At 45.0% G+C, this 16,478-nt stretch overlaps 1 pseudogene; it reads right to left on the bottom strand.

The window, feature by feature from the left end:
• Positions 1-803: 803 nt before the first annotated feature.
• On the bottom strand, positions 804-922 carry LOC134936913 (5S ribosomal RNA; annotated as a pseudogene).
• Positions 923-16,478: the final 15,556 nt, after the last annotated feature.

Raw genomic sequence — 16,478 nt, 5'->3', positions numbered from 1 at the left:
AGAGACAGACCATATATATATACTAAGCTACAGAGGAAGTGATGGGTACATCACTTCCTGTATTTAATTAAGTAAAGTGTCTGTAATTTTACAAAATATAATTATAGTGCACAGTTTTTACTGGTATATTAATAGGGGAAATAGATCCTATGGATATGAGCTAATATTAACAACAGAAAGTTCATAAAATGAAGAGAAATCACGGAGCCGCGAACTTCCTGTCCGGGCCGTCCGTGACGTCATGTCCGCCCCACATCCGGTATCCTTGGCGGCCGGATGCGCATGCGCCGGCTCCGTGTGGCAGGATTAGTTTGTAATGTTGCTGCTTTCCTTCAATCGCGAGTGAATGTAACCATAGTAACGTAGACCTCCGGCGGCCATTTTATTGTCCTCAATTAGCAAAAACGACGGCCATGTTCTTGGAGTCCAAGTTCATATTAACACCGGAGCTTGTTACATTAAGTTCGGTTTTCAGTGTACTTTAAGTCCAGCTCAGTTTAGATTAGGGAGTACATGAAATAAAACAATGGGAGAATGCAAAAGATGAGAATAAGGTTATGTTAGCGCACTACCAGTAACATTCGTTATATAGTTTCAGTCTGATAGTAGACCCATATTTCAAAAAGCAAAAACCCACATAAGGCATACAATCATAAATTGGAACCGGATAGTTGTCAGAGGATAATTAATTCAATTCAATTGGGGACACTGTTCATACTTAATACTGTGATAAAATTCCTGGTGGTTTGTACCAGATACGGATATGAGCATAACCATTAGAGCGTTCCCACAGTACTCCTCTGTTTTTACAATACCCGATCTTCCAAAGAGGTCCCCCATCCTTGTACTGGCCGGGCCCAAACTTGCTTAGCTTCCAAGATCAGACGGCATTGGGCGTCCCCAAGCTGGTATGATTGTAATGACATGGGTGGAGTCATAAGTAGGGGTTCATATGTAACCGTATACTTAAGGCTCATCAACCCCATATTGGTGGAAAAAATTGATGGAACCAAGCTTTTTGAACAGGAGGGCATACAATTGCTGGCCTACAAAAATAGTATCGGAGGATGTTAGATTGTAATTGGCAACAGGATAGACCAGAGTATCGTACTTCAAAAAATAGGATTTTTTGATTATTTTGGTGTTTCTAGCATAATTGTTATAACCTTGATATTACAGCACCTGATCTCCCCTGGGGGTCCCCCCAACCAGGTACTGGCCAGGCCCAATGCTGTTTCGCTTCCAAGATCGACCGAGGTTGGGCCTATCCAGCATGGTATGGCTGTAAAATGATGGTCTAATTGTGTGAATGAAGTTTTAGTACGAAGGGAAAAGAGTGAAAGAAGGATGCTTACATTATAAGAAGGGTGCTATCTCGTATCCTTCATTCAGCCCATCAGGATGAAGAGTGTTCAGTTCATAAATCCAGAACATCTCTCTTCTAGAGAGGAGGTTGCAAAGATCTCCGCCTCTGTCTCCCAAAGCCACCAGTTCAATGCCTTTGTATGTCAATGCCTCCGGATCTGAGTTGTGGTACTGATGAAAGTGTCTTGATACCGCATGTGTTAAAACCTTGTTCCTTACGTTCCTGATGTGTTCTTGAATGCGAAGTTTCAAAGCCCTTTTGGTTTTGCAGATATATTTAATTTTGCATGGGCATTCCAAGAGATATATTACTGACGAGGTGTTACAGTTGATGAATTGTTTAATCCGGTATTCCTTGTTGGTATTGGAGTTAAAGAAGGATTTCCTGTTCTGGTGGAGAAATTTGCAGATGTTACATTTGCCACATTTGAAACTGCCCACACATTTAGGCATAGTACTTCTTGGTTCAGGGTTCCTCAGCATACTAGGTGCCAGCAGGTCCTTCAAGTTTTGGGATTTTCTATAGACCAGTTTAGGTTCCTGAGTGAGGTAGTCCTTCAGGATGGGGTCCATCTGTAAAATATGGTGATGAATTTGACTGTATCTTCTTTATTTTCCTTAGACTTGTACTTTAACAAATCACGTCTTTCCAAACTTCTAGTTCTAGTCGTGGCTCCTTCCAATAGTTGTGTCGGGTAACCCTTTTCCTTGAATCTTTCTCTGTAAACTTCAAGTTGGGTATCCCTGTCCTCACTGGTTTTGATCCTACCTCACTTATCATAAGTTAAGATACTCTTACTCCTATTTTTTTATACTTTTGAACTTTAAAATTTTTTTTTTTGACTTTGTGTCCTATCTTTTTTATGCATTGTTTTTTTGTACATGCTTTTACTCTTCTAGTTACATGTTACCTCTTTTTGCTCAGAATTTTAACTCAGTTTTGTCTTAGTGCTATACAATAAATCTATGTATTATTTTTTACAACTACCTTGCTTTATTACAATTGTTTAGCACCAGCGGTCGCTTTCAAATACCTCATCTTTTGTCCACAAACTTTTTTCTTAGGTACTTATACCAGTACCTTATTACACTTGAGGTAACTAGCTGACACCCTGGGAATCAAGTAAACAAGAAATTAAAATACAGTGCATAATGTTGATATGAGAATGTCAACATAGCTGAAATGGTGACATGCTTAGAATGTTGACATTGGGGGTAATTCAGACGTGATCGCTGCTGTGCATTTTCGCACAGCGTGCGTTCAGATCTGAACTGCGCATGCGTATGCACTGCATTGCGCAGGCGCGACGGACCGCTGCAACGGAGATCGCCGGTCAGCGATGGGATGGTGCGATAAATCCGATCGCATGGGCGTTCGCAAGGTGATTGACAGGAAGAGGCCGTTTGTGGGTGGCAACTGAGCATTTCCAGGGAGTGACCGGACAAACGCAGGCATGTCAAAGCGTTTGAAAGGAGAGTGTCTGACGTCAGCTACGGCCCCGATCAGCAAGAAGCAATCGCAGCGGCTGAGTAAGTCCTGGGCTGAGCAGAGACTGCACAAAATCAGTTTGTACAGCTCTGATACACATCCAAACGCACACTTGCACAGCGAATTCACCCTCCCCCTGTAGGCGGCGACTATCTGATCGCAGGGCAACGCAAAAACGCTGCCTAGCGATCAGGTCTGAATTACCCCCATTGTTGGGAATGGTGTATGTCTATGTGTTGTTATTTGCAGAGTTATATAGGCACACACCAGTGGATGGCACAAGCTATGAACAAGTACAGCCGAAGTCACTGTGATGTATACTGGTGTTGGATCGAAGCTTTGAGCTAAGTGGGTGTGTACAGCTCCCCAGTCGGTGAGTGTTGCTGGATCAGCTTTATATTGCAAGTCTCTCTGAAGCTAAGTGGGAGACTTGTGTCTCCACCATGTCACTGCTCCTCACAGTATACTGTACTATGTAAGGATCTACAAGATGGCCGCAGTCACATGGTGGAGCAGTTCTAAAGATTGGAGGACAGACCTCTCTGGTTCCTAGTATCCAGCTTATATGCACAGTGGGGAGATAGTGTAGGAGCACACTGCCTTTTATAACAGACATTGATCATGTTGACTGTCATCATGTGGACACTGCTGAAAGTTCAACATGATAGAATGCTGACAAACCAGCCCTAATAGTTAAGGGGTTATTCACCTGATTCTGACAGCAGTGATGTTTTCAGTTGCAGCTTCTGGGTCCAGGCAGCCACATGTTGTTCAGTTTTAGCACAGACGACTGATGAGTGACGTTTCAGTGAGTATTCTACACCTACTTCTAACCCCTACCACAAATTCTAACCTCACTCCTGGAGTCTAACCCTACCCCCCAGGAGCCTAACTCTAACCCTCCCCTAGTGACTATCCCATACCATGACATTAATGGGGTCTCCAGTCTGCAGCGGTATTTAGCCATTTGCAGGAGATTTTGCATTAGGCTGTTGCAACATAGCTGGGATCAGGATATAGTTATGTGACCGGCGGTCAGGAGACTGACAGTCACATAACCTCCACCTATATCCCGCCCCCTCACAAACCTGACGGTCGGCATGCCAACCAACAGGGACTATTCCAACTCGTGGGTGTCCATGACACCCATAGAATAGGAATAAAACCCGTAGGTCGCCACCGGGACCGCAGCATGGCGAGCGCAGCGAGCCTGCAAGGGGCTTGCTGCTCTCGCCACCCCCTGCCAGGATTCCGAGGCCGGGATCCCGGCGTTGGTATGCTGACTGGCGGTCTCCTAACCGCCGGTCACACATACCACACCCGCTGGGATCATTTTATGAAAAACAGCTTAATAATAGGCCCTTCTGTGTCAGAAGCTTCTTACTGTGAGACCTGTGATACCACATAAAACTTTCTCAGAGGGAAACATAACTCTCATGCTTCCTTTCTCTCTGAGCAGGGAGTGCGGACAGTGATAGGCAGAGCAGGAGGAAATAGAGATGAGGTAAGTGCAGGGCAAATTCAGGTTCTGTAATGTGTTTGCTTTTAATGTACATAATGTAATTAGCGGCAAATAATATAATCTAAATTCTATTAATGTGGGATCTCTGTATTAAACATAATGATAAAAATATAAGGTTAGCAGTAGCACTCATTATGGTTAAAGGCATTATTATTAAATATTAATGCCATTAATGTAATGTCAGGGCTGGTTTTGGGTAACATGCCTATTTGTGAAAAGTGATTGAATTTTGTGTGAAATAGGCTTATTTATTCAATGGTTAGAGAAGGCTTAATTGATAAATGTGGATATTATTAATGTACTGTTGGGACAAGTTGCATATTAGTGGTACTTTGCTACAGTAATATTTGTGTGTGTTTCAAGCCTTTTTTTTATTTAAAAATCAGAGTCTACATTTGTTTCTCTAACAAAATACATTGCGAAAAATATATTAAAATTAGAGATGTGCAGCGGGCATTTTTCATGTTTTATGTTTTGGTTTTGGATTCGGGTCCGCGGTCGTGTTTTGGATTCGGACTCGTTTTGGCAAAACCTCCCTTTCGGGTTTTGGATTCGGATGCATTTTGGATTCGGGCGATTTTTTAAAAAAAACCTCAAAAACAGCTAAAATCATAGAATTTGGGGGTAGTTTTGATCCTATAGTATTATTAACCTCAATAACAATAATTTCCACTCATTTCCAGTCTATTCTGAACACCTCACAATATTATTTTTAGTCTTAAAATTTGCACCAAGGTCGCTGGATGACAAGTGGGCGGCACAAACACCTGGCCCATCTAGGAGTGGCACTGCAGTGTCAGACAGGATGGCACTTAAAAAATAGTCCCCAACAGCACATGATGCAAAGAAAAAAAGAGGTGCACCAAGGTCGCTGGATGGCTAAGCTAAGCGACACAAACACCTGGCCCATCTAGAATTAGACTCCAGTATCATGTGAATTATAAGCAATATCAATGGAATTATTTGTTCTAATCAATGGAATTATTGGTCCAAATCACTGGAAGAAAATGACAAAATCACTAGAATTAAAAGCCAGTATCACAGGAATTATTCGTTCTAATCAATGGTATTATTGGTCCAAATCACTGGAAGAAAATGACAAAATCACTAGAATTAAAAGCCAGTATCACGGGAATTATATCAAATGGCAGCAACTGAGCAGCACTATGCAGCAAAAGACACTGAGCACTGACCGGTGATACTGAGCACTGATGATACTACTGAGCACTGATACTGAGCACTGATGATACTACTGAGAACTGACACTGAGCAGCACGATTAGCACAAGACACTGTACTAGTAATAGTAATGTAGTATTACTGAGCACCACAAGACAATGAGCACTGATACTGAGCACTGATGATACTACTGAGAACTGACACTGAGCAGCACGATTAGCACAAGACACTGTACTAGTAATAGTAATGTAGTATTACTGAGCACCACAAGACAATGAGCAGTGATACTGAGCACTGATGATACTACTGAGCACTGATACTGAGCACTGATTATACTACTGAGAACTGACACTGAGCAGCACGATTAGCACAAGACACTGTACTAGTATTAGTAATGTAGCGTTACTGAGTACCACAAGACAATGAGCAGTGATACTGAGCACTGATGATACTACTGAGAACTGACACTGAGCAGCACGATGCAGCACAAGACACTGTACTAGTATTAGTAATGTAGTATTACTGAGCAGCACAAGACAATGAGCAGTGATACTGAGCACTGATGATACTACTGAGAACTGACACTGAGCAGCACGATGCAGCACAAGAGAGACACTGTACTAGTATTAGTGAGCAGCACAAAAGCACTCTGGAATTGTCACCACCCAGATGCCACTGCGACTGGAATGATGATGACCGATGCACCGTCACAGGACACTACTACCACAGCACCCTACAGCAGCAAGATGCAGCACAAGAGAGACACTGTACTAGTATTACTGAGCAGCAATAAGCACTGATACTGAGCACTGATACTGAGAACTGACACTGAGAGAACGTAGCCACGTCCTCTCTGTACCCTCTACAATGCCCGAGTGAAAATGGCGGTGACGCGCAGCTCTTTATATGGAATACGAATCTCGCGAGAATCCGACAGCAGGATGATGATGTTTTGCCTCGTTCGAGTTTTCCGAGTCAGGCGGAAACAACCGAGTCGGGAGTTCAGGGGGGGGGGGGGGGGGGGGGGGTTTCGGATCTCGGCGAACCGAACCTGCTCATCTCTAATTAAAATGAATTAAAAGTATGGGTAAAAGAAATGGTTTCCTTGTCCTCAAAGCGAGTGCACTAATAAAGTCCTTTCAGAGAATGGAAAGGCATATGTGCCTAGGGCATATCTATAATAGGATCAGGGTGTGTATAGCACACAGCCCTGGGTCCATGGGTGACCTGCACAGCACACTCTCTACAAGTAACAATCCTCACAGGTTCTATATATATATATATATATATATATATATATATATATATATATATATATTGTTGGTACATATATATTTTTAGGCGCAACATATGATTTGTCATGTCACCAACATATAGAATTTTTTATTATAATAGATAAGCTATTTTATAGGCCTAGATTTTGAAATAGAATACATTATTACATGATGGTTTTGCCTCCCGATGACTATACATTAGGAAATGTGATATTTTAATTATTATAAAAGATAATTATTTCATGGAGCACAAACAGGTGCAAATTGTATATGCTAATGACAACCCTATATAAAGAGTGTCCGGGTCATGTAACATTACCTTTGAAAAAGCTGCCAAGAGACAGTGAAACGCATTAGAAAAGCAGTCTCTGACACCCATGCATAGCAAGGAACACCTTTGGGAGTATATTTGGACATTTACAGCCATCAGGAATACCAGCTACAGCCCCTGTGGACCAAGAGGATCATCCTCTCATTTTTTGCAGTGGAGCCCACGACCCGTCCTGGACCATTGCTATATTGGACATGTCCAAAGAAATCCACAGGACTGGTAATTATATCAAAGAGACTGGAAAACTGAATTTAAAGGCTATCCAATGCATACAAACTGTCCCATTTCTCAACTGGCTTATTATTGTGCTATGAGTAAATATACTCTTGTCTGATCAGAGACTGACCATAAGACCTCAATAGTGATTTTTCGTATGAATTCCATGGAAAGTATATATATATATATATATATATATATATATATATAAACTTTGTAGTTAAAGGGCACTCAAACTTCTTAATTAATATATGAAAGTTTATTGTTTCCAAAAAAGACACTTTAAAAAAAACCCCATATCAAATGGCAATGGTGAAGGAAAAATGCTTATATATCAATAAATATTCAAGCCAAAAAAGCAAATGTTTCTCTCCAATCAAAGAGATTTTCAACATCAATGCAGCACTTAGAAATATATGATTGAAAGTTTGACTGAGGGATCTCCTCCCAGACCTGGACTAAAGCATCCGCCAACTCCTGGACAGTCTGTGGTGCAACATGGCGTTGATGGATGGAGCGAGACATGATGTCCCAGATGTGCTCAATTGGATTCAGGTCTGGGGAACGGGCAGGCCAGTCCATAGCATCAATGCCTTCGTCTTGCAGGAACTGCTGACACACTCCAGCCACATGAGGTCTAGCATTGTCTTGCATTAGGAGGAACCCAGGGCCAACTGCACCAGCATATGGTCTCACAAGGGGTCTGAGGATCTCATCTCAGTACCTAATGGCAGTCAGGCTACCTCTGACGAGCACATGGAGGGCTGTGCGGCCCCCCAAAGAAATGCCACCCCACACCATTACTGACCCACTGCCAAACCGGTCATGCTGGAGGATGTTGCAGGCAGCAGAACGTTCTCGTTGGCGTCTCCAGACTCTGTCACGTCTGTCACATGTGCTCAGTGAGAACCTGCTTTCATCTGTGAAGAGCAAAGGGCACCAGTGGCGAATTTGCCAATCTTGGTGTTCTCTGGCAAATGTCAAAAGTCCTGCACGGTGTTGGCCTGTAAGCACAATCCCCACCAGTGGACGTCGGGCCCTCATACACCCTCATGGAGTCTGTTTCTGATCATTTGAGTAGACACATGCACATTTGTGGCTTGCTGGAGGTCAGTCATTTTCAGGGCTCTGGCAGTGCTCCTCCTGTTCCTCCTTGCACAAAGGCAGAGGTAGCGGTCCGGCTGCTGGGTTATTGCCCTCCTACGGCCTCCTCCACGTCTCCTGATGTACTGGCCTGTCTCCTGGTAGCGCCTCCATGCTCTGGACACTACGCTGACAGACACAGCAAACCTTCTTGCCACAGCTCGCATTGATGTGCCATTCTGGATGAGCTGCACTACCTGAGCCACTTGTGTGGGTTGTAGACTCCGACTCATGCTACCACTAGAGTGAAAGCACCGCCAGCTTTCAAAAGTGACCAAAACATCAGCCAGAAAGCATAGGAGCTGAGAAGTGGTCTGTGGTCACCACCTGCAGAACAACTTCTTTATTGGGGGTGTCTTGCTAATTGCCTATAATTTCCACCTGTTGTCTATTCCATTTGCACAACAGCATGTGAAATTGATTGTCAATCAGTGTTGCTTCCTAAGTGGACAGTTTGATTTCACAGAAGTTCGATTGACTTGGAGTTACATTGTGTTGTTTAAGTGTTCCCTTTATTTTTTTGAGCAGTGTATGTATATACATATATATATATATATATATATATATGTGTATGAATAAATTGTGGAGTTTATTTGAAAAGTCTGTGTTCATAATTTGCGCTGTTGAGTATATATATCTATATATAGTATATTTTGTTACAGCCTGTGACATGGCAGTTAGAAAGCTGATTGGCTGGTACTTTATCACTCTTTATCCGTCTCCACTTTATCACTTATTAAGGCTTAATACATTTGGCCATACTCTAAAGTGCTGCCTTCTTTCTGAGCCTTTGCTAACTTCTAGGCATGCACCGCCTTTCAAATATCACCAGGAAGATGGCTCCTACATCACATAGGAAAGAGGTCCGCTGTCATGGAACCCCTGGGTGTTAATTTGCCCTTGTTATGTGCAGCAAGAAACCCAACTTAAAATGTGCCTCCCCACTGTCATATTTCATAAGTCTCACTCTGTAAAATGAAAGTACTTTATTATGGAGAAATCAAGATGGAAACACTATTCTGATCCATAATAATAATTAGAGATGTGCACCGGAATTTTTTTTCGGGTTTTGTGTTTTGGTTTTGGTTCTGCGGCCATGTTTTGGATTCGGACGCGTTTTGGCAAAACCTCCCTGAAAATTTTTTGTCGGATTCAGGTGTGTTTTGGATTCGGGTGTTTTTCTTTTAAAAAACCCTCAAAAACAGCTTAAATCATAGAATTTGGGTGTAATTTTGATCCCATAGTATTATTAACCTCAATAACCATAATTTCCACTCATTTCCAGTCTATTCTGAACACCTCACAATATTATTTTTATTCCTAAAATTTGCACTGAGGTCGCTGGATGACTAAGCTAAGCGACCCAAGTGGGTGGCACAAACACCTGGCCCATCTATGAGTGGCAGTGCAGTGTCAGACAGGATGGCACTTAAAAAAATTAGGCCCAAACATCACATGATGCAGAGATAAATAAAAAAAATAAAAAAGAGGTGCAAGATGGAATTGTCCTTGGGCCCTCCCACCCACCCTTATGTTGTATAAACAGGACATGCACACTTTTACAAACCCATCATTTCAGCCACAGGGCCTGCCACACGACTGTGGCTGAAATGACTGGTTGGTTTGGGCCCCCACCAAAAAAGAAGGAATCAATCTCTCCTTGCACAAACTGGCTCTACAGAGGCAAGATGTCCACCTCCTCCTCATCGTCCGATTCATCACTCCTTTTACTGTGTACATCCCCCTCCTCACAGAGTATTAATTCGTCCCCACTGGAATCCACCATCTCAGGTCCCTGTGTACTTTCTGGAGGCAATTGCTGGTGAATGTCTCCACGGAGGAATTGATTACAATTCATTTTGATGAACATCATCTTCTCCACATTTTCTGGAAGTAACCTCGTACGCCGATCGCTGACAAGGTGACCGGCTGCACTAAACACTCTTTTGGAGTACACACTGGAGGGGGGGGGGGGGGCAACTTAGGTAAAATATAGGCAGTTTGTGCAAGGGCCTCCAAATTGCCTCTTTTTCCTGCCAGTATACGTACGGACTGTCTGACGTGCCTACTTGGATGCTGTTACTCATATAATCCTCCACCATTCTTTCAATGGTTACAGAATCATATGCAGTGACAGTAGACGACATGTCAGTAATCGTTGGCAGGTCCTTCAGTCCGGACCAGATGTCAGCACTCGCTCCAGACTGCCCTGCATCACCGCCAGCAGGTGGGTTCGGAATTCTTAGCCTTTTCCTCGCAGCCCCAGTTGCGGGAGAATGTGAAGGAGGAGCTGTTGACGGGTCACATTCCGCTTGACTTGACAAGTGTCTCACCAGCAGGTCTTTAAACATCTGCAGACTTGTGTCTGCCGGAAAGAGAGATACAACGTAGGTGTCACGATCCGGGTATCTGGACGCCATTTCTTACCCATCAGATGCCTCCTAAGGCTGGCTCAGCGCTCCAGGACCGGATCCCATCTGTTATCCTGATGTGTACATTCCTGTATCCTCTCCTGTCACTCTGGGACGCTGTCACAGTAAACGCCATATTACACCTGGCATGGCGTCTCCCGCGGCCTCCGCCGCCGTCCCTGAACTTCTGCATGCAGAGTGTCTGAGTGGCGATTACGTCAGCCGCGGCCTCCGCTGTGTCCGCGTGGTTGGATGTGCATCTGTCAGCCTGGCGCCTCCTGTCTCCGGTGGCCGGCGCCGCCATTACTGTTTTCATTACCACATGGATTACAAACCAAACTTCCCTCCAAGTGTCTGCATGGGCGCAGCCATCTTGGATTCTGTCAGCTGATCATTTCCACCAATCTGTTCTCAGTATTGATAATCTGCATAATTGCCTAGCCAATCCCTTCCTTGCTGCAGGTATAAATACACTGTGCCTGAGCAAGGAAGGCGTCAGTGCTTTGGTTGTCAAACCTAGTTCCTGTTTGTCTCTCTCCTGTGATTGTCTTCCAGGTTCCAGCTCCTGTCTCAAGACTTCCACCATAGAGACCCGCACCAGCATTCCACCTGCGGTGTAGCCTGACTCTCCAATCCATTGTGGATTCATCTGTTTCCAGCTACAACATTACCTGCTTCCAGCTCAGCTTCCAGCAGAGTACAGCTTCCCTTAAAGGGCCGGTGTCCTTTCTACACTTTACCACTCTCCACCGGTATTATTATTTCTCCGCTCTCAAGTTCTACATTTCAGTTCATATTTCATCGCTCCCAAGTTCATTTATTATTTAACTGGTTCCAGCCAGTATCCACTCCGTGCTAACAACAGTCTGGTTCCAGCCAGTATCCACAGCAGCTGTTTTATCTTCAGCAACCCAGCTTTTCCTGGAACACCAGCTGGCACAATCCTGGGTTATCTCCATTGCTACAGTCGGGCCTGGTAAGGACTTTCCATCTAGAAGATCATAAGAACTATCTCACACTACCAGTGCCCTGTGGCTCCTGCCATCCTGTAGTACCCAGGAACTGTATTTATTCTTTGCTGACTTTTACGTTTTCTTTTACTGCTGCTGTGTTGCGGAGTTGTCATAATAAACATCATTGACTTTTATCCAAGTTGTCGTGGTCACGCCTTCGGGCAGTTATTATTCATGTTACTTACATGTCCAGGGGTCTGATACAACCTCCCAGGTTCCGGTACATCTCAGCCCCTACAACTGAGGCTGCCTCCCGTCAGCTCAGGCCCTCAGTTGTGACAGTAAGCACTGACCTAATGAATCCAGCCGGAGACCAGGATCAAGCGGCCAGGCCGATGCAAGAACTGGCAGCCCGACTAGAACATCAGGAGGCTGCACAGGGCCACATCATCCGCTGTCTCCAGGATCTCTCTACTCGGCTGGATGGGATTCAGACAACTCTCCGTGGATCAGGCGCGTCTGGTGCGTCAACCACAGTGACTCCAGCTATAACCCCACCCACCTTACCCATTTCTGCTCCACGTCTTCATCTTCCAACGCCAGCAAAATTTGACGGATCTCCAAGATTCTGCAGAGGATTTCTCAACCAGTGTGAGATTCAGTTTGAGCTACAACCTGGCAATTTTCCCAGTGACCGTACAAAAATTGCCTACATTATTTCTCTTCTCAGTGGCTCAGCCCTTGATTGGGCATCACCGTTATGGGAGAGGTCCGACACCCTGCTATCTTCCTACACTGCCTTCGTGTCAACATTCAGGCGCATCTTCGACGAGCCAGGCCGGGTAACCTCAGCTTCATCCGAGATTCTCCGTTTACGCCAGGGGTCACGTACTGTAGGACAATATCTGATACAGTTCCAGATCCTGGCATCCGAACTGGCATGGAACGACGAGGCCCTGTATGCTGCATTCTGGCATGGCTTATCTGAGCGTATTAAAGATGAGTTAGCTACCAGAGACTTACCTTCTAAGTTAGATGAGCTAATCTCACTCTGCACGAAAGTTGATTTACGTTTCAGAGAGAGAACAACTGAGCGTGGAAGATCATCTGCTCCAAAATCTTCTGCTCCTCCTCCTCGTCAACTGTCACCATCTAAAGATGAGCCCATGCAACTTGGCCGTTCCCGTTTAACTCCTGCTGAGCGCCGAAGACGTCTCTCCGAGTTTCTCTGTCTCTATTGTGCAGCTCCGTCTCACACCATTAATGCCTGTCCCAAACGTCCGGGAAACTCCAAGTCCTAGCTCGCCAAGGAGAGGGCCGGCTAGGAGTAATGATCTCCTCTCCATCTCCTCAAGATTGTAATCTCCCAGTCTCGCTTCAAGTTGCTCAACGTTATCGGAACGTCATTGCCCTCCTTGATTCCGGAGCAGCTGGGAACTTTATTACCGAAGCCTATGTTAAACGGTGGTCCCTACCCACCGAGAGACTTCCTTCGTCCATTTCTTTAACTGCCGTGGATGGCAGCAAAATTTTTGATGCAGTTATTTCTTTAAGGACTCTACCAGTTCGTCTGAGAGTGGGAGTTCTTCATTCCGAACTTATTTCTTTTTTAGTGATTCCAAGAGCCACACATCCTGTGGTCCTGGGCCTTCCATGGCTCCGTCTTCACAATCCTACAATTGATTGGACGACTACGCAAATCCTGGCATGGGGTTCCTCCTGTGCTGAGACATGTTTGTTTAAAGTATTGCCTGTCTGTTCTTCCTCCCCCAGGTCGTCTGATGTTCCACCTCCTCCATATCAAGATTTCACGGATGTGTTCAGTAAAGCTTCTGCTGATATCCTTCCTCCTCATAGAGAATGGGACTGTCCGATTGATCTCATTCCAGGGAAGGTTCCACCTCGAGGCCGAACTTATCCGTTGTCTCTGCCTGAGACGCATTCTATGGAGGAATATATTAAAGAGAACCTAGAAAAGGGGTTCATTCGACCTTCTTCTTCTCCAGCCGGCGCAGGCTTCTTTTTTGTAAAAAAGAAAGATGGTGGTCTGCGGCCGTGCATCGACTACAGAGGTTTGAACGACATTACCATCAAGAACCGTTATCCTTTACCCCTGATTACTGAGCTCTTTGACAGAGTTAGCGGAGCTACCATCTTTACAAAGCTGGACTTGCGAGGTGCATACAATCTCATCCGGATCCGTGAGGGTGACGAGTGGAAGACCGCCTTTAACACCCGTGACGGACATTATGAGTACCTCGTCATGCCCTTCGGATTGAGCAATGCTCCAGCTGTCTTCCAGCATTTTGTCAATGAGATCTTCAGAGACATTCTATACCGTCATGTCGTGGTCTATCTAGACGATATCCTCATTTTTGCCAACGATTTAGAGGAACATCGTTTTTGGGTTAAAGAGGTTCTGTCCCGTCTCCGTGTCAATCATCTCTATTGCAAATTAGAAAAATGCGTCTTTGAAGTCAAGTCCATTCCGTTTCTAGGGTACATTGTGTCCGGTTCCGGACTAGAGATGGATCCTGAGAAACTACAAGCAATCCAAAATTGGCCGGTACCCTTAACCCTCAAAGGGGTCCAGAGGTTCTTAGGGTTCGCCAACTATTACCGAAAGTTTATACGAGACTTTTCCACCATTGTGGCGCCTATTACTGCTTTCACTAAGAAGGGTGCTAACCCGTCCAAGTGGTCTGAAGAAGCCATGCAAGCATTTCATCTTTTAAAACAAAGGTTCATCTCTGCGCCTGTTCTGAAACAGCCTGACATCGACTCTCCTTTCATCTTAGAGGTGGATGCCTCCTCCGTTGGAGTAGGAGCGGTGTTATCTCAGAGGGCTAAAGATGGCCATTTACACCCTTGCAGTTTCTTCTCCCGGAAGTTCTCCCCAGCTGAGCGCAACTATGCCATTGGCGACCAGGAGTTGCTAGCCATCAAGCTCGCTCTAGAAGAGTGGAGGTATCTGTTGGAGGGAGCTTCTCATTCAATCACCATACTTACAGACCACAAGAACCTTTTATACCTGAAGGGCGCACAATGTCTCAACCCTCGTCAGGCCAGATGGGCACTTTTCTTTTCCAGGTTCGACTTTAAACTCCAGTTCTGTCCGGGCTCTCAGAATCGCAAGGCCGATGCCCTTTCCCGCTCATGGGAGCAAGAAAATGAGTCAGAGTCTTCAGACAAGCATCCTATTATAAATCCGTTGGCATTCTCCACGGTAGGGATGGACTCTACGCCCCCATCAGGGAAAAGTTTTGTGAAGCCGATGCTAAGGAAGAAGCTCATGCATTGGGCCCATGCTTCCTGTTTTGCCGGACATACAGGTATCCAAAAAACCCTGGAGTTTATCTCTAGGTCCTATTGGTGGCCAACTCTGAAAAAGGACGTCTTGGAGTTTATTGCATCTTGCCCAAAGTGTGCCCAACATAAAGTATCCCGCCAGTCGCCTGCGGGGCAACTGGTTCCACTATCCGTTCCCCGTCGACCATGGACCCACTTGTCGATGGATTTCATTACAGACTTACCCATGTGCAACAAGTTCAATACCATCTGGGTGGTAGTTGACCGGTTCACCAAGATGGCACACTTCATTCCTCTCACCGGTCTTCCGTCAGCTTCCAAGTTGGCTCAAGTATTCATACAAGAGATCTTCTGACTCCACGGTCTTCCTGAAGAAATTATCTCAGATCGAGGAGTTCAATTCACAGCCAAATTCTGGCGAAGTTTATGTCTAGTCCTCCAAGTCAAGCTAAAGTTTTCCACGGCTTACCATCCTCAGACCAATGGTCAAACCGAGAGGGTGAATCAGGACTTGGAGGCCTTCCTCCGCATCTATGTGTCCTCCTCTCAAGATGACTGGGTTCAATTACTTCCCTGGGCCGAGTTCTGTCATAACAACCAGTATCATTCTTCATCTGCTTCAACACCATTCTTCACTAACTTTGGATTCCACCCTAAAGTCCCTGAGTTCCAACCGCTTCCAGCAACTTCTGTTCCCGCAGTGGATATCACCTTGCATCAGTTTGCCAATATCTGGAAGAGCGTACGATCAGCTCTGCTCAAGGCATCGTTCAGGTACAAGAAGTTTGCGGATAAGAAGCGTCGAGCAGTTCCTGCTCTCAAGGTGGGTGATCGGGTATGGTTATCCACGAAGAATTTGAGGTTAAGAGTTCCCAGTATGAAGTTTGCACCTCGCTATATCGGTCCTTTCAAGATTGAACAAGTCATCAATCCTGTTGCTTACAGACTCCAGTTGCCTCCCTTCTTAAAAATACCCAGGACATTCCATGTTTCCCTGTTGAAACCGCTGATCTTGAATCGGTTTCATTCCTCACTTCCTCCAACTCCGAAAGTCCAAACTCAACGAGGCGTTGAGTATGAAGTGGCCAAGATCCTGGACTCACGTCACCGTTACGGTCAACTACAATATCTTATTGACTGGAAGGGTTATGGTCCTGAGGAACGTTCATGGACCAATGCTTCTGATGTCCATGCTCCTGCCTTGGTCCGGAGATTCCATTCCAAGTTTCCTCAAAAGCCAAAGAAGTGTCCTGGGGCCACTCCTAAAGGGGGGGGGTGCTGTCACGA

The sequence above is a fragment of the Pseudophryne corroboree genome, chromosome 6, assembly GCF_028390025.1.
Source record: "Pseudophryne corroboree isolate aPseCor3 chromosome 6, aPseCor3.hap2, whole genome shotgun sequence".
In the NCBI taxonomy this organism is placed as follows: domain Eukaryota; kingdom Metazoa; phylum Chordata; class Amphibia; order Anura; family Myobatrachidae; genus Pseudophryne; species Pseudophryne corroboree.
Note: the sequence above shows the minus strand (reverse complement) of the source record. Positions and strands in the feature narration are given on the sequence as shown.